This window comes from Balaenoptera musculus, chromosome 14 (assembly GCF_009873245.2).
Source record: "Balaenoptera musculus isolate JJ_BM4_2016_0621 chromosome 14, mBalMus1.pri.v3, whole genome shotgun sequence".
In the NCBI taxonomy this organism is placed as follows: domain Eukaryota; kingdom Metazoa; phylum Chordata; class Mammalia; order Artiodactyla; family Balaenopteridae; genus Balaenoptera; species Balaenoptera musculus.
Genome location: NC_045798.1, coordinates 31,683,574 through 31,703,519, shown reverse-complemented (window position 1 = coordinate 31,703,519; position 19,946 = coordinate 31,683,574). Strand labels below are relative to the sequence as shown.

The window sequence follows — 19,946 nt, the reverse complement described above, 5'->3', positions numbered from 1 at the left end:
GTAGGACTCACCCCTTTCACAGCCTCTGTCCTCAGCCTAATTCTGTTGGAAAGTCTTTCCCGAACCGAAGAGAATTAATTGATTTGAAGAGTCTGGTTCAAAAGAGCACACCTTCACTGAGTGTGTGTGTGTGTGTGTGTGTGTGTGTATGTGTGGTGAGGGGGGAGAAGGAAGGAGCTTGGATTTCTCTGTTACCTTATTAAGTAAAATTAGTTCACAATCATTGGTGAAGATAAAGTAGCAGCATGCTTACAGTAAAAATAGGATTAGAAAGCCACATGGCTTTTTAAATCTAAGAATGTGTTTCTGGTCCTACATCTACCTGACTAGCTCCTACTTGGAAAACATCTTGTCTGGAATTAGAGTATTTTTAAAATCAGTTTCTACCACCTCCCTATCCTTCGACGTTCAAACTCTGCTTCTTTCTTCTCTTGGGTGGCCCTCATGCCTGAGTTTTATGCCCCAGATGCTGCATTATCTTGGGTTTAGCTTAATTGTCCAAGGCTCATTACAGCAGTCAGAGCCCCACCACTGCTCTGCTTCTTTGAAGGCCAGGTCTTTGTTCAACGCAGGCAAATACACAGACACACTTTGCTCTGCTGACACGTGTGTCCTCAGGTATTACCAGCGACCGCAGTTCAAAAGACTCCAAAGCCAAGAAAACAAACACAAACCAGGGCCCAAGGGTTTGATTTAAGTCCAGAAAATATTTCCAGATGAAGTTCTGCATTTTAGCCATCCTGAAATTCTTAGGTATGCCTTTAGTGATTTAATTCATAATTCAGTGAAACTGACTGCCTTTGCATATTTCCTCCTGCACTTTTAAAGGCTGGCTTAGGAATTAATAGGATTAAGAGCAAGACTTCCAAAAGCATTAATATCTTATGAAAGACAAAATTAGACTATTGAGAAGATATAAGCCTAATGAATACAGACGATGTCTTTAGTTCTATCCAATCCTCTGAATGCAGTATTGCTCTAATGTTTATTAAACATGTTAATGTCAAAGCGATTAGTTATAGGCTCAAATAACAGTTCGTAAAATAACCTGAGTCCAATTTTTCATGGACTATTTTAAAATACCTACCTTAGGACTTCCAATAACACACCATAGATGATGCGTATTTGAAAGTATGCAGAAAATCAGTTCCGATTCACATCTCCTGAAGAAATATGATTTATAAGTGCAAACTGAAAGTGTATACTCATCTTAAGTGTGTTATAATTGATGATTAAGAGTTGTTATACTCTGCAATAAAATGTTGTATTAATTACAGTTCAAAACACTCTTTTTCCCACGCTAGCTATTCAGTGGATCAGAGAAGACTGTTTCTTTTTTAAATTTATTTTATTGAAGTATAGTTGATTTACAATGTTGTGTTAATTTCTGCTGTATAGCAAAGTGATTCAGTTATACATATTATTCATATTTTTTCATATTCTTTTCCATTATGGTTTATCACAGGATATTGAATATAGTTCCCTGTGCTATGCAGTAGGACCTTGTTGTTTATTCATTCTATATATAACAGTTTGCCTCTGCTAGTCCCAAACTCCTATTCCTTCACTCCCCCATCTCCCCTCCCCCTTGGCAACCACAAGTCTGTTCTCTCTGTCTGTGAGTCTGTTTCTGTTTCATAGATACGTTCATTTGTGTCGTATTTTAGATTCCACATATAAATGATATCGTATGGTATTTGTCTTTCTCTACCTGACTTACTTCACTTAGTATGATAATCTCTAGTTGCATCCATGTTCTGCAAATAGCATTATTTCATTATTTTTTATGGCTGAGTAGTATTCCATTGTATATATGTACCACATCTTCTTTATCCATTCATCTGTCGATGGACATTTAGGTTGTTTCCATGTCTTAGCTATTGTAAATAATGCTGCCTTGAACATAGGGGTGCATGTATCTTTTCAAATTATAGTTTTGTCTGGGTATATGCCCAGGAGTTGGATTGCTGGATCATGTGGCAACTCTTATTTTTAGCTTTTTGAGGAACCTCTATACTGTTTTCCATAGTGGCTGCACCAACTTAACATTCACACCAACAGTGTAGGAGGGCTCCCTTTTCTCCACGCCCCAGAGACAACTGTTTAAAACTAACATATACAGGTATCCAATCATCACATTATACACCCTAAAGTTATACAATGTTATATGTCAGTTATATCTCAATAAAACTGAGGAGGGGGGGAGTAAAAACTTTTCAATGCCAAAATCATTATCAGCTTTTTTTAAAAGAAGGAAGGAAAAAAAAGAAAAAAGAGCAAATACTAGAGAGGAAAGCAGGAACAAATAGGAACGTGCTATTGGGAGAAATATGAGATGGAAAGTTCTGTTAGGAATAATCCTAGCACTCAGTAATTTTCAGGTTATTAAGTACCCCCCTCCTGGGGGCAGGGTGCGGATGTGGGTGGGAGGACTGTGGTGGGACAGAGTAAACGGGACATGAGGAGTGATGCTGGCACAAGGGTAAATCCGTAGAGTGGCCGCAGGGAGAGGGGAACACCTGCTCAGTTTCTCACCTACATCCCGAAGTCCTCCCTCTCCCTCGCCATCCTTGCCTGCACATGGCTGAATTACATGCCCACATCTTCCCTGGAGGCACAGCCAAGCTTATGGGGATTAATGGGGCAGCGGCAAACCCCAGCTGCCGTTATCCTGCTCGACTTTCCTTAGAGAAAAATCCCAGGGGATTTTTATTCCAGTGTGAATCCGGAAACATCCTTAAGCAGTTATGTTTTAAAGCCCAATTTGGCTTTTAGAACTCTAACCAAACGCACCTCTTTGAATCTTGCTGTGAAGTCTGCATCCTTCCCTCAAACCCGCACCAAAAGTCAGGAGTGTGTGGCTGCCTGGTGTCGTGTGAAGCTCGAGGATCAGACGGTAAGAGGCCGTGGTTTGGGAAGAGGTTCTGGTACCAGACTGTGGGTATTCCAGCTCAGCCTGGGCCAAGCTGTCTAACCTCCTGGGCCTCAGTTTCCCCATCTGTAAAATGGGATAACTGTAGTATCAACCTCATATGAGTATTGTGAGGCTTGACTCATTTAATACATCATAAGTACTAGAACTGAATCTGATATTCAGTGGCAGCTTTAGCTAATAAAAGAGGAAAGGACTAATTTACAATAGGATCCAAGGCAGGGCATTCACCCCGTGGTCTTTACAGGGAAACTGTGTCAGTTACAATTTCAGTACCTCTCCTATGTTCACACTCTGGATAGATAGTTCACTTACCATGTATCATCAAAACTTGCCATTAAAAAGTAACTTAAATAAATAGGTAGGTTTGACTCTGTGGACAAAGAGTTTGAGAACTGAGAAAATAAGTTAAATATTTTTTTCTTTTTTAAAATATTGGCATATAGTTGACTTACAATACTATATTGGTTTCAGGTGTACAACATGGTGATTTGATATTTTTATAGATTACCCGTCAAAGTTATTATAATATTATTGACTGTATTCCCTGTGCTGAATATTACATCCCTGTAACTTATTCTTTTTTCTTTTTTACAGTTTACCAGATAAAATATAGTTTGCTCAGTTAAACCTGAACTTCAGATAAACAGAATAATTCTTTAGTATAAGTATGTCCCAAATAGTGCATGGGACATACTTATACTAAAAACTACTCACTGCGTATATGAAACTCAGTTAATATTTAAAAGCATATGCTGTCAACTTTTATTGTTGAAACAGTATTTTCATATCTAAGTTAGAAAAGTCCTAAGGGTTGGTGTAGCTACAGACCACAGAATACTATCTTTTAAACAATGGTTCTATGAGTGTCTTTGCAAGGTCGGATTTGGGGCAAAGCTTACCTTAAGCTGCGCTTGTTAGTTTCACTGGAGAATACCAAGCACGTGGGGTGAATGTGACACGTCTGGGTGCTGGGGACATGGAGGACACCGAGTGTCCTGCCCTCAGGAGTCTCCCTCTGCAGGAGGAAGCAGTCATGGGGTGGTTTTAGCACCTCTCATGAAACCTCACAAGAGAGATTTGCGTTAGTACTTTGAAGGCTTGGGGTGCAAGTCTGGGCAAGGATGACTTTTTCCTTGAAGGATGTGTTGGAGTCGGCCAGGGGAAGGCAAAAGAGTGGGATTCCAGGTAGACACGGAAGCAAGAGAACGTGGGCAGTCAGGGCGCTGTCGTGAAGGGCCACATGTGTCCCACCCAGAAGCTTAGACATCATTCTGGCCGCCGTGGGAAGAGAAGAAGAATTCAGGTAACGCATGCGTCTCATTCCTGCACCTGGAGGGAGATCTGTTAATACAAACAGCTTAATTTTTAAATGCTGTTGTACACGGCACACAGGAACTGCTTGAAAGATAATAATCCACACCCAAAAAGTAAAGGGGAGATGGAAAATGTATTTACTGGAAAAGAGTAGTATGAACTACATCCCTTTCTCCCCATGCAAAAAATTGCAATGCAGTGCTTGGCTTCCAGATTTGTTGAAGCGATGAATTACTTCAATTCGGAAGCATTTCTTGGGGGAAACCATCAGGAAAGCCTCAGGTTGCCTCCGTGACTCAGCACAATCACCCAATCAGTCGGTTTTCTTCAATCCATGTACGTTGGGAAACACCAGCCACTTAGACTGTAAAATACTTTTGAAATGGTGACTTTCTCTCTGTTGACACTGTTTCAACAAATTCGTCTTTATCTTTTCCAAGACAGAGATGTCTGAAAACTGGCCTTAACCCTGGAAGGGTTCATTACCGCTCAAGTAGCCGACAGAAGTGTGTCCAAACCAGAGGGAAAACATGCTGGGGATAAGACAGCAGCACTGAGTGCAGATTTTTTTTGTTTGTTTTTGTTTTTTGTTCTAACAAGATCGTCATAGGGCATCTCTCACCAGGGAAATGCAATAATTTGATTCAGAAGAAACTCAGACATGAATCACAATAAAAAAGTAAACAGGCTGAATTGAACAGAAAATGGCATGTTGTCAGCAGAGACTGGTTTGGGGATCTCAGGAGAAAGACCCAGCGGAAGGGGCAAGTTTGTTTACGTTGCTACAAAAGAGGAGCTGATTCTTTCTTCCAAAAAGCAAAGATCAGTCTGTGCTCAGCCCTTGGAGAAGATCCGTGGGTTTACCAGAAGTGGAGAAAGGAGACAGCTGCACTCAGGAAACAGTGGAGGCCTGAGCGGCTGCCCCTGCAGACTCCTGGGCCTTTATCACCTGGAATGAAAAGGAAGATTCTCCAGCTCTGCCCTGAGCCAGTAGGCCCTGCCCTAGATGTGGGAGCTGCTCCCTGCTACCTGAGTGGGATGGAGAGGGTCCCAGCCTCAGGGGTGACCCTGCACAGCTGGAGAGTGAATTCCTGCCCCTCTGTCATCCCCAAAAGGTCTTCTTTGGTCCTGGATTTTTGAACTGATCCTAATTGTCTTCCGGGATCCAAGCAGAAAAACATTAACCTGAAGTAGGAAAATAGTTGTGCAGTTCTGAAAGAGTGTATGTTGCTATCGTTGTAAAATTAAGATAAAGGAAGGACAGCAATTTAAAACTACTCCCACATAGGACCTCCTGAAAAACACTGATGGTACTATTTTATTAGCTAATAATTAATATTGCTCTGGGGCACAAACATTTATTTTCCAGTTACTAGATCTGAAATGTATAAACCTAAGTAACTCGTGGCAGCTACTTGTCAAAAAACTATGTGTGTGTGTACATATATGTCTAAAATTATTTAGAAAAGCATTATCCTGACCCCACCTACTTTTATCCTGTGTGTTTCTCTAGGGCACAAACACGGATGATTAATTTTATAATTGAACATGGAGACTGGTTTTTAGCTCAGTTTAAATTGGGGAATTGGAGGCTTTATGCCAAGATCTTCAGGCTTAAGCACAACCTATGCGTTTTTCCAAGGAACCTGGAGTTTTTTTAAACATGTCTAACTCCTAGTAGCTCCTTGTAGATCTTATTAAAATGTATGGATTGTATATTTTCCCCTCTCATCCTTCCCCCTGCTTTCTAAGTAAAACAACTGTTTTTGTTCAATGTAAGCACAATGTTATATTGGATGGCCTTGTCTGTATTTGACAAAGTGTGGTGAGCTAAGAAGGAATTGTCTTAGCAAAAAAAAGTGTCACTTGCCCTCCAAATCTGAGTTTCATTTTGGTTTGTTTTTTGTTTGTTTGTTTGTTTGTTTTTTTAATTTACTTGCCCCCCACCTCAGGGAAGCCAGTGAAAACTAAATAGAGAAAACCACTCCCTGAAAAATCACCTCCTCCCCATGGAGGCTGCAGTTCTAATTCCTGATGAGATGCCCTTAGACAGCTGGGAAGACAGGCCAGCATCCCCAGGTGGGCGGCAGTGCCGCTGGGGAGAAGGGCGCCCTGTGCCTGGTCCCTCCCCGTGCGGGGCTAGTGGGCAGGTACCTCTAGAATAATTCCAAGAATAGTGCCCAGCGGCCCCTTTGCTGGGTTTTGAAAACAGAGGCCGAGGCAGGTGGCATGAGAGGTGCTTTGTGTTCTTACCTGCTGGACCCATTGCCGACACAGCTGGCCCGTGCTCGTGGGTGGTCCAGCGTGGAGGGACCCCCTTCCGCTCACCTCCAGCCCGCACACTCTTCAGATGTGCTTTTCAGTTCCCGCTTCATATTCTGAGGCACCAGCTGAGTCCATCAATTGCCACAATCAGTGCAGGTTATTTTCTGTCCCACAGGACACAAAATAAACAAAACAAAACCATTGAAAGCCAAGGATGGGGACATGGGGGAGCCTTGGCAAGCTCTGCAAATACATTAAGAATCACAACAGCTGCGCCTCCAATGGCTGCCGCAGCCAAGTAAGTTTTGACATTTTTTTTCCCTTTAATTATTACGGTGATGCTGAGCCAGGTCCATGAGAAAATGATAAAAACTTCTATGTGAAATTTTGAGGCTGCTTCAGGCTGTTTGGGGCAAGTCAAGTGTATGTGTTCATGAACACTTTCTTAGTAGATGAAAATCTCTGCGTCTTTTAAATAACGCAACAGAGACGGTTGATTTTTACTGTGAATACTCGGTAGATTTTTCACTAAACTACGAATATAGAAGTGTCTTTTATTTGTCGCGTGGTCCATTTTGTCATGCTTGCTTTCAGGACCTCTTATGTGTTAGCTGATTTTTTTTTTTTTTTAAGGAATTCCTTTATTTTTATTTTTTATTTATTTTTAGCTGTGTTGGGTCTTCGTTTCTGTGCAAGGGCTTTCTCTAGTTGCGGCAAGCGGGGGCCGCTCTTCATCGCGGTGCGTGGGCCTCTCTCTATCTCGGCCTCTGTTGTTGCGGAGCACAGGCTCCAGACGCGCAGAGCTCAGTAGTTGTGGCTCACGGATCTAGTTGCTCCGCGGCATGTGGGATCTTCCCAGAGCAGGGCTCGAACCCGCGTCCCCTGCATTGGCAAGCTGACGCTCAACCACTGCGCCACCAGGGAAGCCCTAGCTGATTTTTTTAATCCAGTTTCCTTCTGCCCACACCCCTGATAATATCCTGGACTCAGAAAACTTTGGAAAATTTAGTTAAAAATTGTTATTTCCCACGACTCTCTATTCCTCCCTCTGATTTGAGTTCATGGTGGTGGACCTTTTCCGGTTTGTTTGGAGTAGTTCTAGTTTACCGTCTGGTTTCCATTTTGAAGCTGGTCATTAGAACTGTCTTTATCTCCCCCGGGAGGAGTTAGGCGCTTTCCCCACTTGTTAACATGCTTTTAGTGTCGGATGCCATTAGTCACAGGACCCGGCCCAGAAGGGACTGTCGGGATGCCTGTATCCCACACCTGCCGACCTCGTGTGTCTCTGGTATCAGCTGGATGCTGTCACCGCCTGCTAACCTGGTCCACTTGGCTTCAGCACACTGGTATTGCCCCTCCCCCCGACCTCCCCTCAGCACCTCCCAAGTCCTATCCGCCTCCCCTCCCGCCGTTTCCAATTCCATCCCTTCCTCTCCCAGCCCACCGGCCGCCCTCATCTCTTGCCCACCCCCTCGTAACTCTCCCCGACATTTACTCTCCCCCTTCACATCTACCCTCCACTCTGCAACCAGTTTTCTTTGGGAAACACAGATATTATCACATGTGATGCTAAAACATCTGCTCTGGATTCTTTGCAAAATTAGGCCCCTCCTTAGCAGGGAGTGCTCAGTCCTCCGGGATGCGGCCCTGGGCCTGCTCCAGGCTGTCGCTGTAACCACGGCAGCTTCCCGCCACGTGCCTCAGGGCCCAGCTCCTGTGGATCCGCCCCTGCACCTTTCACACCCTCAGCACCTCGCTGTCTCTGGGCTGTGCTCCACGTCGTGGTTTCTGCCCGGAGTGACTGCCAGCTCCCTTCAGACCCAACATGGATGTTACCAGACAGCAGGCCGTCCACGGTCTCATAGCTCTGCATTAGAATAACATAGTGGACAATAATAATACCGTGGGCAATGTATTAACTGATAATATGGTAAAGTGTATATTAATTGATTATCCAATACATATTTGAGAAACACTGCTAAATATGTTACTTTACATTTGTTGAATTGATTTCTGTGTATTTCAACACATACACCCCTAGAAGGGGAGATGAAATTAAAGATGGATAGAACTAATTACAAATACACACTCAGAATGGTACACATCATCACGTAGGAGCAAGTGGATTAGCAATGTCCAACCAGGAAAAACTGTGCTGACCGACTTGAACCTAACCAATACCCGTCACTGAAAAATGGGAAGAATGGCATGGTTCCATCTGATCATTTTTACTCACTGAATGCCAACCATATGTTTAAAAAAATTAGGGTAAATATTTTTATTCCATATTTGCTTTCATTTCTTTTTTAATCCCTAATAGAAATAATATAGAAATATCTAGTGACTTCAGTGCATTTCAAAACATGACTGTTGCAAGAGAGAAACTGTATGTTATCACACACAGATGCAAAGCTCATAAAGGTAATTTGTGTTATCATGGACGTATTTTCAGGGGGAGCAAGGTTTTGAGGGGTGGACTTTTCATGAAATCTTGCTTGGTTCCTAGAATGATGATGATGATGTTGATGGTTAGACCTACGTTGGTCTAGCCCTAACCCTAATGTGGTAGCACTCTACAAAGATACACACACAGATAGAGACACATAGATATTTCTAACCACAATGCTATTACACTGTTATCATACCCATTTTACAGAGGAGGGAATGACTCAGAATGTAAGTCATTTGCCCAAGGTCATCCCACTTTGGAGTGGTGGGATTTACTCCATAATCTGTTGACTCCAAAGGCCACGTTGTTTTCCACTACACCACATAACTTCTTCATGGAACACCACGAAACACAGACCTACAGAATTTAACCTTGGGTTTTATTGATTTGACTTGTGATTTCATGGCAGGAGCATTGTTTTACTCTGTGCAGTTCTATCTGCTTTGAAGTGTTCTGTCCTTTGGCAGAGGACAGAGCCAGCCCCAGGGGCCCCGCTGACAGCGCCAACTCTGGTTTGTTTCAGCATCTCAGTATCAGCAGATGCTGCCCCTTAAACTTGCTCAGCATCTCAGCTCCAAGAGCGTGGTCACTCCCACATTGCTCCTGCTCTGGCTTTTCCTTGTCAAGAAATGCAGGGAAATTATTCTGCAAATATCAGCCAGCCTGGCTCGTCGGAAACCCACTAGGACCAGGTATAAGCTAAAATCAAGCTGCTGCTCTTGAGAGGCATAGATCCCATAGGCTGTCTCCCTGGATTGCTGCACGACTGCCAGCCAACCCAGTAGAGGGAGGGAGAAGAGGAAGTGTAGACGCGAGTTGTGTGTGAAAGCTGAAAGTTTTCTCAGAGATCCTCTCTGGAAGAGATTCTGGAAGAGGTTGCATCTTTTTTCAATGAGGTGATTCAACACAATGGTAACAACCTTGTGAACTGGATCTCTGACCTCCAGGCAGGACCAAGATAACACGTCTCAGCTTCGACTAAATGATGCAAAAAATAACCAGTTGAAAAAGCAATTATCCTTTTTCCAAGAACAGTGCTGGGAAGTAGAAAGAACAGTGGATTGGCCATGAGAAGACTGGATCCCAAGTCTTTGACCTGTCACGTCACTGAAGAGTCTCTCTGAGACCCTAACCCTAGACCCTTGAGCGAACCACTCACCTCCCTTGAAGCGAGTGGGTCAGTTCCGAAGACCAAGCACTTCCTAGAGTCTCTGTATCATTAGTCGAGCTGTCACCTTGGTGATGTTGGACTCCCAGTTTGGTTGACACATCTCCATGGACGGGATGTTTTTTGGTTCATGCTTCTCCATGGATGGGATGTTTTTTGGTTGATGTACCTCCATGGATGGAATGTTCTCCAGTGGGCAGCCCTGACCAGCTGCCTGAGAACTGAAGCCTGGCGGTCACTGGTTGGCTAGAGGGCCATCACTTGGGACCCGCGGGCAGTTCTTTGGCCCCCTCTTGCCAGTTTTGAGTTTATTCAGGATTTCTGAATGAGGGAGTTTCTGTCCTGATGTGCCCTTCCTCTTTTTTCCTCCTCTCTTTTCCCCGTTTCAACCTCTTCCCACTCTCACTTCTAACTCCCACCTCATCTCCAAAACACTGGGAAGGCCAAGTGGAGAGAGTGCAGTAGTGACATTAGTACATTTTTGTATAAAGTCCTCACCGTGTCTGAAAGGTGTCTGTGATCAGAGTTCCATTCCGTCTCTAATCCCCACTGTCCCCGTTTGTAAGGCTCTGTGAATAATAAGGAAATATATGGATTAAAAGTTTGGAATTAATTTCTTTCACATTTTATATTATATAAATCCACATTATTGTTACATGTCTTATTCAGACCAAAATAATATTGAATCAGAGGCCATAGCCTTTTTGACCTGTCCTGTCTCTGAAAAGAAAGAGAACATGCTGACTTTTCCAACTTCTTCTGAAAGAAAAGTAGCTTTATGTCCTCAATGGGCTTCACCTATTATTCAGCATCTTCGAAATTTTTAAAAACTTCTTCACTCCCTTTATCTTCCATTGTTGCCCTTTAGGGACACATGGAAAACCTTTCATCTGTTTACTTCAGGGAAATTATACAAGAGATACTGAATAATTATAATGCATTCAGTGTAATTATAAACGTCTAGCATATGTTTTTATATGTATTGTATTTATGTGCTTTAGGTAATTATGCATTTGAGTTCCTTGACAATTTTATGGCCAAAATATTTTACTTGGCTGATTACTAAGTGTATTTTAAGCTTACTTCTTGAAACATGAAGAGAATATACTATAAATCCAGTTAACATAATTTATCTGCCTAAAGAGGATGCTTGCTTTTATTTTTTTCTCTATTTCAATGATGAAAACCACTTGTAAGGATGCAGAGTAACAAAATATGTTTTTAAAGGTTTCCACGTCCCGATTTTATCATGTTTTTTTAAAAAGAAAATTTTGAAAGAAATTTGAAATTTTAAGAAAAGTGTAAAGAAAAAAAAAAAAAAAGACAATAAAAATCACCCTTAAACTTACTCTCAGTTTTCAGTAAGTTTCCATCCAATATTTTAATGCATTAGAATCTTTATATAAATCGTTTCATACCTTGTTTGTCTTTGCCATGAACACTGCTATGGATAATTCTTTGGATTTACCTCCATTATTTTCTATAGATAGATTTCAAGAGGTGGAATTAATGGTTCAAAGTATATAAAATGCTTAAGTTTCTTTATGAACCTATTATGTTGAAAGCTTGCTTTCCAGAAAAATTGAACCAATTCACACACGCCGTTAGCACTTTCCATGAGAATGCTTACCTCAACATACCAGCACTCAAATAAGGATTAGTCTTTTTTTTTTTTATCATCTTTGCCAGTTCGATAGGTGGAAAAAGAGTATCTCATTATTGCTCCATTTGAAATTGGACATGTCTTTATATGTTCACCAGCCACGTGAAAATCTTCTTTTGTGAACTGTTCATATGCTTTGCCTGTTTTTTTACTAGGGTGTTAATGTCTCCTACTGACTTGTACGACCTCTTCTATGCTTGCTTTGTCCTTCTTTAAAAATGTATTGGCTGTCCTTAAGCTTTGTGCTGCCATCATTTTAGAATCACCTTGTCCATGAAAAATGGACATTTCATGAAGCTGACATTTTATACAGTCAGCTTCATGAAAAACTCTGTAATTTTGTTTGGAACTGCGTGGGATCCACTTACAAAGTTCGGGAAAATTGACTTCTTGGCAATATTGGATCTTCATGTCTTAGTTTGGTTTATGCCTATTTATTTGGATCTTCTTTTATATTTTTCAGCAGAGTTTCAAAATGTTCTCCATGAAATCTTGTACATCTTTTAGTTATGTGTACTTATTTGCTATGGTAATAGTATCTTTTAAAGTTACATTTTCTTTTTATTGCAAGTATATAGAGTACATGTATAAATATATAGAGATACAGGTATATATGTGTGTATACGTATGTGTGTATGTATGTATATTTGTGTATTGCTCCTTTGCCCAGAAACATTTCTCAGCAATCTTTATTTCAGTCATTTCTCTGCAGATTATTCTGGAGTTTTCCATGGAGAAATCATGTCAACTTTCATTACTGACAGTTTTGTTTCTTCTTAATCCTTATACATTTATTTTTTCTTATTTATAAAGCTCACTAGAACCTCCAGTACAACACTGAATAAAACTTAGGTTGGCTAGTATCATTGTCTTGGTCCTGATTTTCAGAGAAAAGGCTTTTAATGATTAATAATTAGTCATAATTAGTTTAAGGATATTCCCTTCCATTTCTGGTTTATTAATACTGTTTACCATAGATAAATATTGAATTGGATAGAATGCTTTTTTAGCATTTATTGTTATACAAAATAATTATTTTATTTCTCTTTCTTAACATGTTAGTGTGGTGGGTTAATTAATGTAGTTAATATTCTAATTTTGAACCAACCCTTCATTCCTGGGATAAACCTAACTTGGTCATGATATGTTTTAAATATTGCTGAAGGCTGTTCACTAATGATTTTTACATCTATGTCCATGAGTTACTGGTCTCTTAATGATCCTTCTTGTATTTTTATTTTCTCATTTTAGAATGAAAAATATATCTGCTTTTTAAAATGAATTAGATAGCATTCTGTGTTCTTTCTGTTCCCTTAAAAGAGATCATGTGAGATTCAAGTTATCTTTATTTTTTTTTAGATGTGACCTTTTTTCTTTTTAATTGGAGTATAATTGCTTTACAATGTTGTGTTAATTTCTACTGCAAATTATCTTTAGAACTCACCTACAAAACTGGCTAGGTCTGGCATTTTCCTCATGGTAAAATTTATAATTACTGAATCTTTCAGTAGTTATAAGACTATTCTGGATTTCTAGTTTTTCTTGAGTTAATTTTATAGTGAATATCTTCATAGAAATTGTGAATTTTGTCTAATTTTTTACTCAAGGGTATACATTTGTTCATATTTTCTTATTATCTGTCCTTTATCATCATTAATAGTGTTTATTTGTGCCTTTTCTCCTTCTTCTTTCTTGACTATTCTTGCCAACATTTTGTTGGTTTTATTAGTTGTTTCAAAGAGATAACCTTTGACCTTGTGGATCTTTCATATTGCATGTTTTAAATTTCTGATATTCCTGATCTTTTTTCCTTCTACTTTCTTTGAGTTTATTCTATTCTTATTTTTAAACAAGATGCTGAACACATTAATTTTCAGTCTTTCTTTTTTCTAGTAGAAGCATTTATTTAAGTATTAATTTTCCCTCTAAGTAACAGTCGAGTACTCTTATCCTTAAGTATTTTTAAATTTTCATTACAATTACTTCTTTGACCCATGCATTATTTAGAGCATGTGAGTGCATGAATGTGTGTGTTTTATTTCTCAGAGCATGGCAGATTTTTTGGTTGTCTTTTTATTAATGATTTCTAACTTAAATGTATGATGATTGGAGAAAATTCATTGAAATTTGTGGACATTATTTAGAGCCGTCCACATGGTCAATTTTCTTAAATATTTTATGTATTCTTTACAACAATGTTGAGTGCCAAGTTCTGTATATTCTTTAGATCACGCTTTTTAAAAAGTTTGCTGTTCAAATTTTCTGTATACTTACTAGCTTTTTGTCTGTTTGATCTATTACTGAAAGAGGTTAAAAGAAGTCATATATTTTGAAGCTAAGTTATTAGGTAAATATAAGTTTAGAACTGTCTCTCCTAAGTGAATTGAACATTTCATCATTAGGCACTAATATCATTGTCGTTAGTTTATATTGTCTAATTTCAATATAACTATGCCAGTTTCCTTCCAATTAGTATTTTCTTGGATATATTTTCAATCTCTCTATTTTAGTTGTGTCTCTTGTAAATAGCATATAGCTGGATTTTTTTTTGAATTTTTGCATTTTATTTTATTTTTTTTTATACAGCAGGTTCTTATTAGTTATCCATTTTATACATATTAGTGTATATATGTCATGGATTTTATTATTTCAGCTTTTACCTTTAAAAGTCTTACAGCTTTTACCTTTAAAGTCTACTGATTTACAACTTAGTACATTTTTAATTTGCTGCGATTACTGATTTATTTGAATTCATTTCTGCCACTTTATTTTGTGAGTTATGTTTGTTCTACTTTTTCTTATGCTTCTTCCTCCCACCCCACCTCTTCTTGCCTATTTTTAATTAGTTAAATTTTTGTCTCGTTTTATTTTTCTGTCTACTAATTTGGAAATTGTACACTTTTTTCTTTTACTAGTCACTATAGAAATGTTAGCATGCATATTTTAATTTATTTCTTTATTTATTTTTGGGTGTGTTGGGTCTTCATCTCTGTGCGAGGGCTTTCTCCAGCTGCGGCAAGCGGGGGCCACTCCTCATCGCGGTGCGCGGGCCTCTCACCATCGCGGCCTCTCTTGTTGCGGAGCACAGGCTCCAGACGCGCAGGCTCAGCAATTGTGGCTCACAGGCCCAGCCGCTCCGCGGCATGTGGGATCCTCCCAGACCAGGGCCCGAACCAGTGTCCCCTGCATTGGCAGGCGGACTCTCAACCACTGCGCCACCAGGGAAGCCCTAGCATGCATATTTTAAAATCTAGAATTAAATTAATTGCTTAACCTTCTCCTCTCAGATACCTTTCCTCCCCTATAAATAGCTCATGATAAGGAGATTCTCTGAGAACAAAGATTCCCTGGGATTTGTAGCATCTACGAGGTAGTATTTCTTTAATTTGCTCATTCATGCATTCAGCAGATGTTACTGAGGACTCTCAAAGCTAGACCCTAGGATTAAAAAGATAAGTAAATCTTGGTTGCTATTCTTAAGAGCATCCCTTTTTGTTTTCTCCTCCAGGAGTAATTAGGCACCTACCAAAGACCACGTACCTTTCTTACATCCTGAAACCATGTTTTCAACCTGGTCGTCATGCAGTTCCAGTGGCTGCAGGGTTGCAGGCTAATAACCGTGGTGGCGTGCTTCCCGTGCAGTGGGGCCTCTGCCCCCCTTTGCTGTTGGTTACTGATGGCAGTCGTCACTCTCGGCCACCACCTTCCCATTACCAGAGATCCTTTCTGCTGTAGCCACTTGTGTTTCTCCCCTCTGATTGCAGACCCCCCAGTTCTGCTCATCGCCTTTCCACACAGGATGTACATGTAGATGGACTGAGCATCCCTGTCTAATTTCCCTTTCATACGTGAATCTCTCTGGTCTTCATCATTCACGTGAGCCCCAATGTCCCTCTGAATCACAGTGCTTTTGGAAAACGGGATAGTATGTTCCGCTCCCTGTGCTTTGTCACCTCTTCTTTCCTGCTTCCCTGGGCTCACCATCCCTCTTCCTCTCTCTCATCACTGCCTGCAGCCTGGACTTGAGCCAAGCACACACATCTCCCATCGCAGCTTCGTTCCTTCCTCTCTTCCTTCCACTGCTGGGCCTTCGGAGCTGTGTATAAAAGCTCTAATTTCTTTTTTTTGGTGTTTTCTTCTTCTTTTAATTTATTTTATGGAAGTATAGTTGATTTACAATGTCGTGTTAGTTTCTGCTGTACAGCAAAGTGATTCAGTTATATATATATATATATATATATATATATATATATATATATATTCTTTTCCATATTCTTTTCCATTATGGTTTATCACAGGATATTGAATATAGTTCCCTGTGCTATATAGTAGGACCCTGTTGTTTATCCATCCTATATGTTCTAGTTTGCATCTGCTAATCCCAAACTCCCAGTCCATCCCTCCTCTATCCCCCCTCCCCCTTGGCAACTACAAGTCTGTTCTCTATGTCTGTGAGTCTATTTATATTTTGTGGATAAGTTCATTTATGTTATATTTTAGATTCCACATAGAAGTGATATCATATGGTATTTGTCCTCTTTCTGACTTACTTCATTTAGTAGGATAATCTCTAGGTCCATCCATGTTGCTGCAAATTGCATTATTTCATTCTTTTTTATGGCTGAGTAGTATTCCATTGTATATATGGACCACACCTTTATCCATTCATCTGTTAATGAGCTTTTAGGTTGTAAAAGCACTCATTTTTAAACAAGATCATCCCGGTGAAAACATCTCCTCAGTTGTCAGAGGTTGGGGGGGAATCAGCAGGTACAGTGTTGACAGTTGGTCTGGATGGGTCATTTTATAAGTTGTATGTGCAATTCAAGGCTGCCTGTATTTAGAAACAATTCAGCCTGTACTGTAAGTCTGGTGAGCAGGAAAGAGGAGAAAATGGACCTGGATAAACAATTTAAAACTGATAGAAAAGTACTTTGCTGAGAAGCCCTGTGTCATTTGCCCATTTTCCCTGGCCCTTTTGAAACTCCTCTGTGTGTTAGTTCTGACTGTCTGCAGGGCTCCCACTGACCGGAGCATCGAGTGGTGCTGGTGGGTGGAGCTGGTGGGCAGCGCTGGTGGATGGAGCTGGTGGGCGGAGCGGGTGGGCGGAGCTGGTGGGTGTTGCTGGTGGGTGGCGGCGCTGGTGGGCGGCGCACATTGTCATGCTGCTCCACGCCTTGTTGGTGGGGAGTAAATCTTTCATAGAGTCTTCAGTGGTTTATGTTTTGTCTAGGATCACGATGTCCAATTTTCTCGTCAACTTTTTGTTTATAGCCTGTCACAGATCTCATTAACGCCACTGACCTCTTAACCATTTTAAAGAGCGTAGGGTGAGTTGCAGAACATGGCATTTGATCTCTTTTGCACTAAATAAAATTTTTTAATTTATGAGTTTGAGTTCTAGCCATGATTACTGCCTTGGTCAGGTAACTTTACTGCTTTTTTTATTTTTAAAATGCCAATATTTGACATCAGTGTTCCCATAAAATAAATGATTCTTCATAATTGCTTTTCCAGTGCTTTTCCCATGTGACTCTCCCCAATAGTTTTCCCCCAGAAATTGAGTAGTGGCTGTCACAATTCTTGTGAACTAGCAATTATGTCAAATAATTTAATCAGTGCTTGAACTGGGCTGGCATTGCTCTTGGAAGACCATTTTTCAGAATGACATACCTCTGAGCATTTGTTCCATAATTAAACCTGTAAACACTTTTTCCCACAAAGACCCTCAGAAGTACTGTTAGACATTCAGAGCCTTCAGGGAAGAGCCTGGGCACCACTGCTGGGCAGAGTTAGGAAACTTTGAGCAAGGATAGGCAGGAGTCAGAGTTCTCTGTCGTGCAGTGTCATTGTCAAGAGCCTGCATACATAATTAATCAAGGCAGAGCTCATTGGGATTTTGATTGACATCAGACACCATTCCGGAATCGTGTGTTGAAGGACCACTAGCAGGGTCTCCCCTTAATTTACGGAACGTATGATTCTCCTTCAACCAAAGTCACTGTGGAAAATGTGTTTCTTCTGCAACCTGCGCTGGTATGTTCTGTGAGAAAGTGATGCTCTAAAAATTAGGACTAGATTTTAAAATCATGATTAAATGGATGATAAAAATCACAGCATCCGCTTTCAGATGTGTCCATTTGGTTTATGAGGAGGCTAATAATGAAAAAGGAAAGACTTTAATGCCTCCAAGAGACTCTCCTGTGTTCGGACCTTTGCAGAAAAGCAAATAGGAGAGCAGGTAAGTAAAGGAATTGTTGGCCGTTTAGATGAGGCATGAATAAGGGCAGAAAGTCTAAACATCTTAAGACATTTCAAATAAGGCCCCTGTTACGTCTGTTCAGGCCCCGCTTCATCCAGCTCTTCCTCAGTCAGCTTTGCTGTGCTGGTTGCTAAATATAAGACACACCCATTTTTAAAATTTTTATTTTATATTGGAGTATAGTTGATTGACAATGTTGTGTTAGTTTCAGGCGTGCAGCAAAGTGATTCAGTTATATACATGTACAAGTATCTATTCTTTTTCAAATTCTTTTCCCATTTAGGTTATTACAGAATACTGAGCAGAGTTCCCTGTGCTATACACTAGGTGCTTGTTGGTTATCTATTTTAAATATAGTAGTGAAGACACACCCATTTAAAAAAAAAAAATCCCGGCATCCTCCTTGTGCTGCTGACACAAGGGCACACTCTGCTCTGGGTGCCCCCTTCTGGTGCCTCTCAAAACCTCCAATCCCTCATTAAGAAGAAGGGGTTAATGTCTCCCCATAGGAGACTGTTGTGGGAATGATATTCTGTGTGTGCATCCATGTATATGCAGAAATAAACAAATAGACCTTTTCCCTGTGCTCTGGAACTGGGCCCCTCCATTCTTGGATCACTGCCAGAGCTTTGAGCCACCGTCTCTGATGGAATCAGTTATTAGACCACCACCAGGCTTCAATTTCCTGTGTCACGTTGAAATATTGTTCACTCCCCTGTGCTTGGAACCCCCAGTGTCTACAGCACTGGGTGGTGATGACTGCCAATAGCGAGCTGCAGCCCATGCCTCCTTGTAGCCTTTTCTCTGTGGTAAAGATGCCTCACTTGGGGCAGAGCATCTCCTCCCTCGTTTCCGCGCCTCTGTCTTTGTTGCAGGCGTCGCTTGCCTGTGCTTGGAGCCCAGTCTCCATGAAGCGTCCCCACCCACCCGTCAAGCCCTACCTGATTTCTCCAAACCTTTACCGCACGTGAGAGTCTGCGCCACGTAATTCACCCTCTCTTTGCATACCACTGTTACCCTCTGCTGTCTGTGTCGTGACTGTGACCACTGGATTGTAGGTCCTCGGAGGACGAGGCCGTCTACCCTTTGGTGTGGTCTCCGCACTGTCCGGCACTATGCTCAGCCCCTAGTAGGCAGGGTGGTTGTCTGGGGCGAGGGACCTTTTACAGGACTGTCTGAGGATGTGTCAGCACAGACCAGTGGTGCCCAAGTTTGACAACCGATCATTATAATTTCATGGTTTTGAAAATTATTAGAACCAGGTAGCGGGCGTCTTCATGGTGGAGGTTGGAATAATCAACCTTCTTGTCGAAATAGCAACTAACACTGGTGGAGCATCAGCCAGGGGCCACACTGGGCGAAGCCCTTCCACACATTATCTGATTTAAGGCTCACCACACCCTCCCACTCTGGACAGGAGGAAACTGAGGCTTAGGGAGGTTCATCTTTTACCCGTGTCACAAAGCTCACGCGGCTGCTGGATTTGAACCCGGACAGCTGCACCTTCTGGACACAACAGGGAGTCAGGGTCTCCCTCCCTATTTCCCCCACACTTTGACCCTTAAAATGTGAAGAGGTAGGAAAGATCGGGCAGTTGGAACAGGGATCCTATGTACGTCAGACACCCAGAAAGCTTGACAACTTTCTACTCATTGGGATGAATGGCAGGTCACAATTTCCTAAAATATAAAGAAACGGTAGAAATGTTGGAAATTAAGTTTACTGACTACATGACTATATGGTGTTGATGTAGAACTTTCATTTTGTAAACTGACCTTGTTTTATTCATTCCGTGTGTACGATTTTCACTTTATTTGAAGGTGTTAAGAGTCAGATGTAAGTGTAGATTTGCTCCAATTAATACTCAAGGGGCCAGAGGAAGGAGGCTAA

At 41.1% G+C, this 19,946-nt stretch overlaps 1 protein-coding gene across 6 annotated transcripts in view; it reads left to right on the top strand.

The window, feature by feature from the left end:
- PTPRM (protein tyrosine phosphatase receptor type M) overlaps positions 1-19,946 on the top strand; it is a 749,712-nt gene that overhangs the window by 607,299 nt on the left and 122,467 nt on the right. The gene's annotated exons all lie outside the window — the stretch shown is intronic.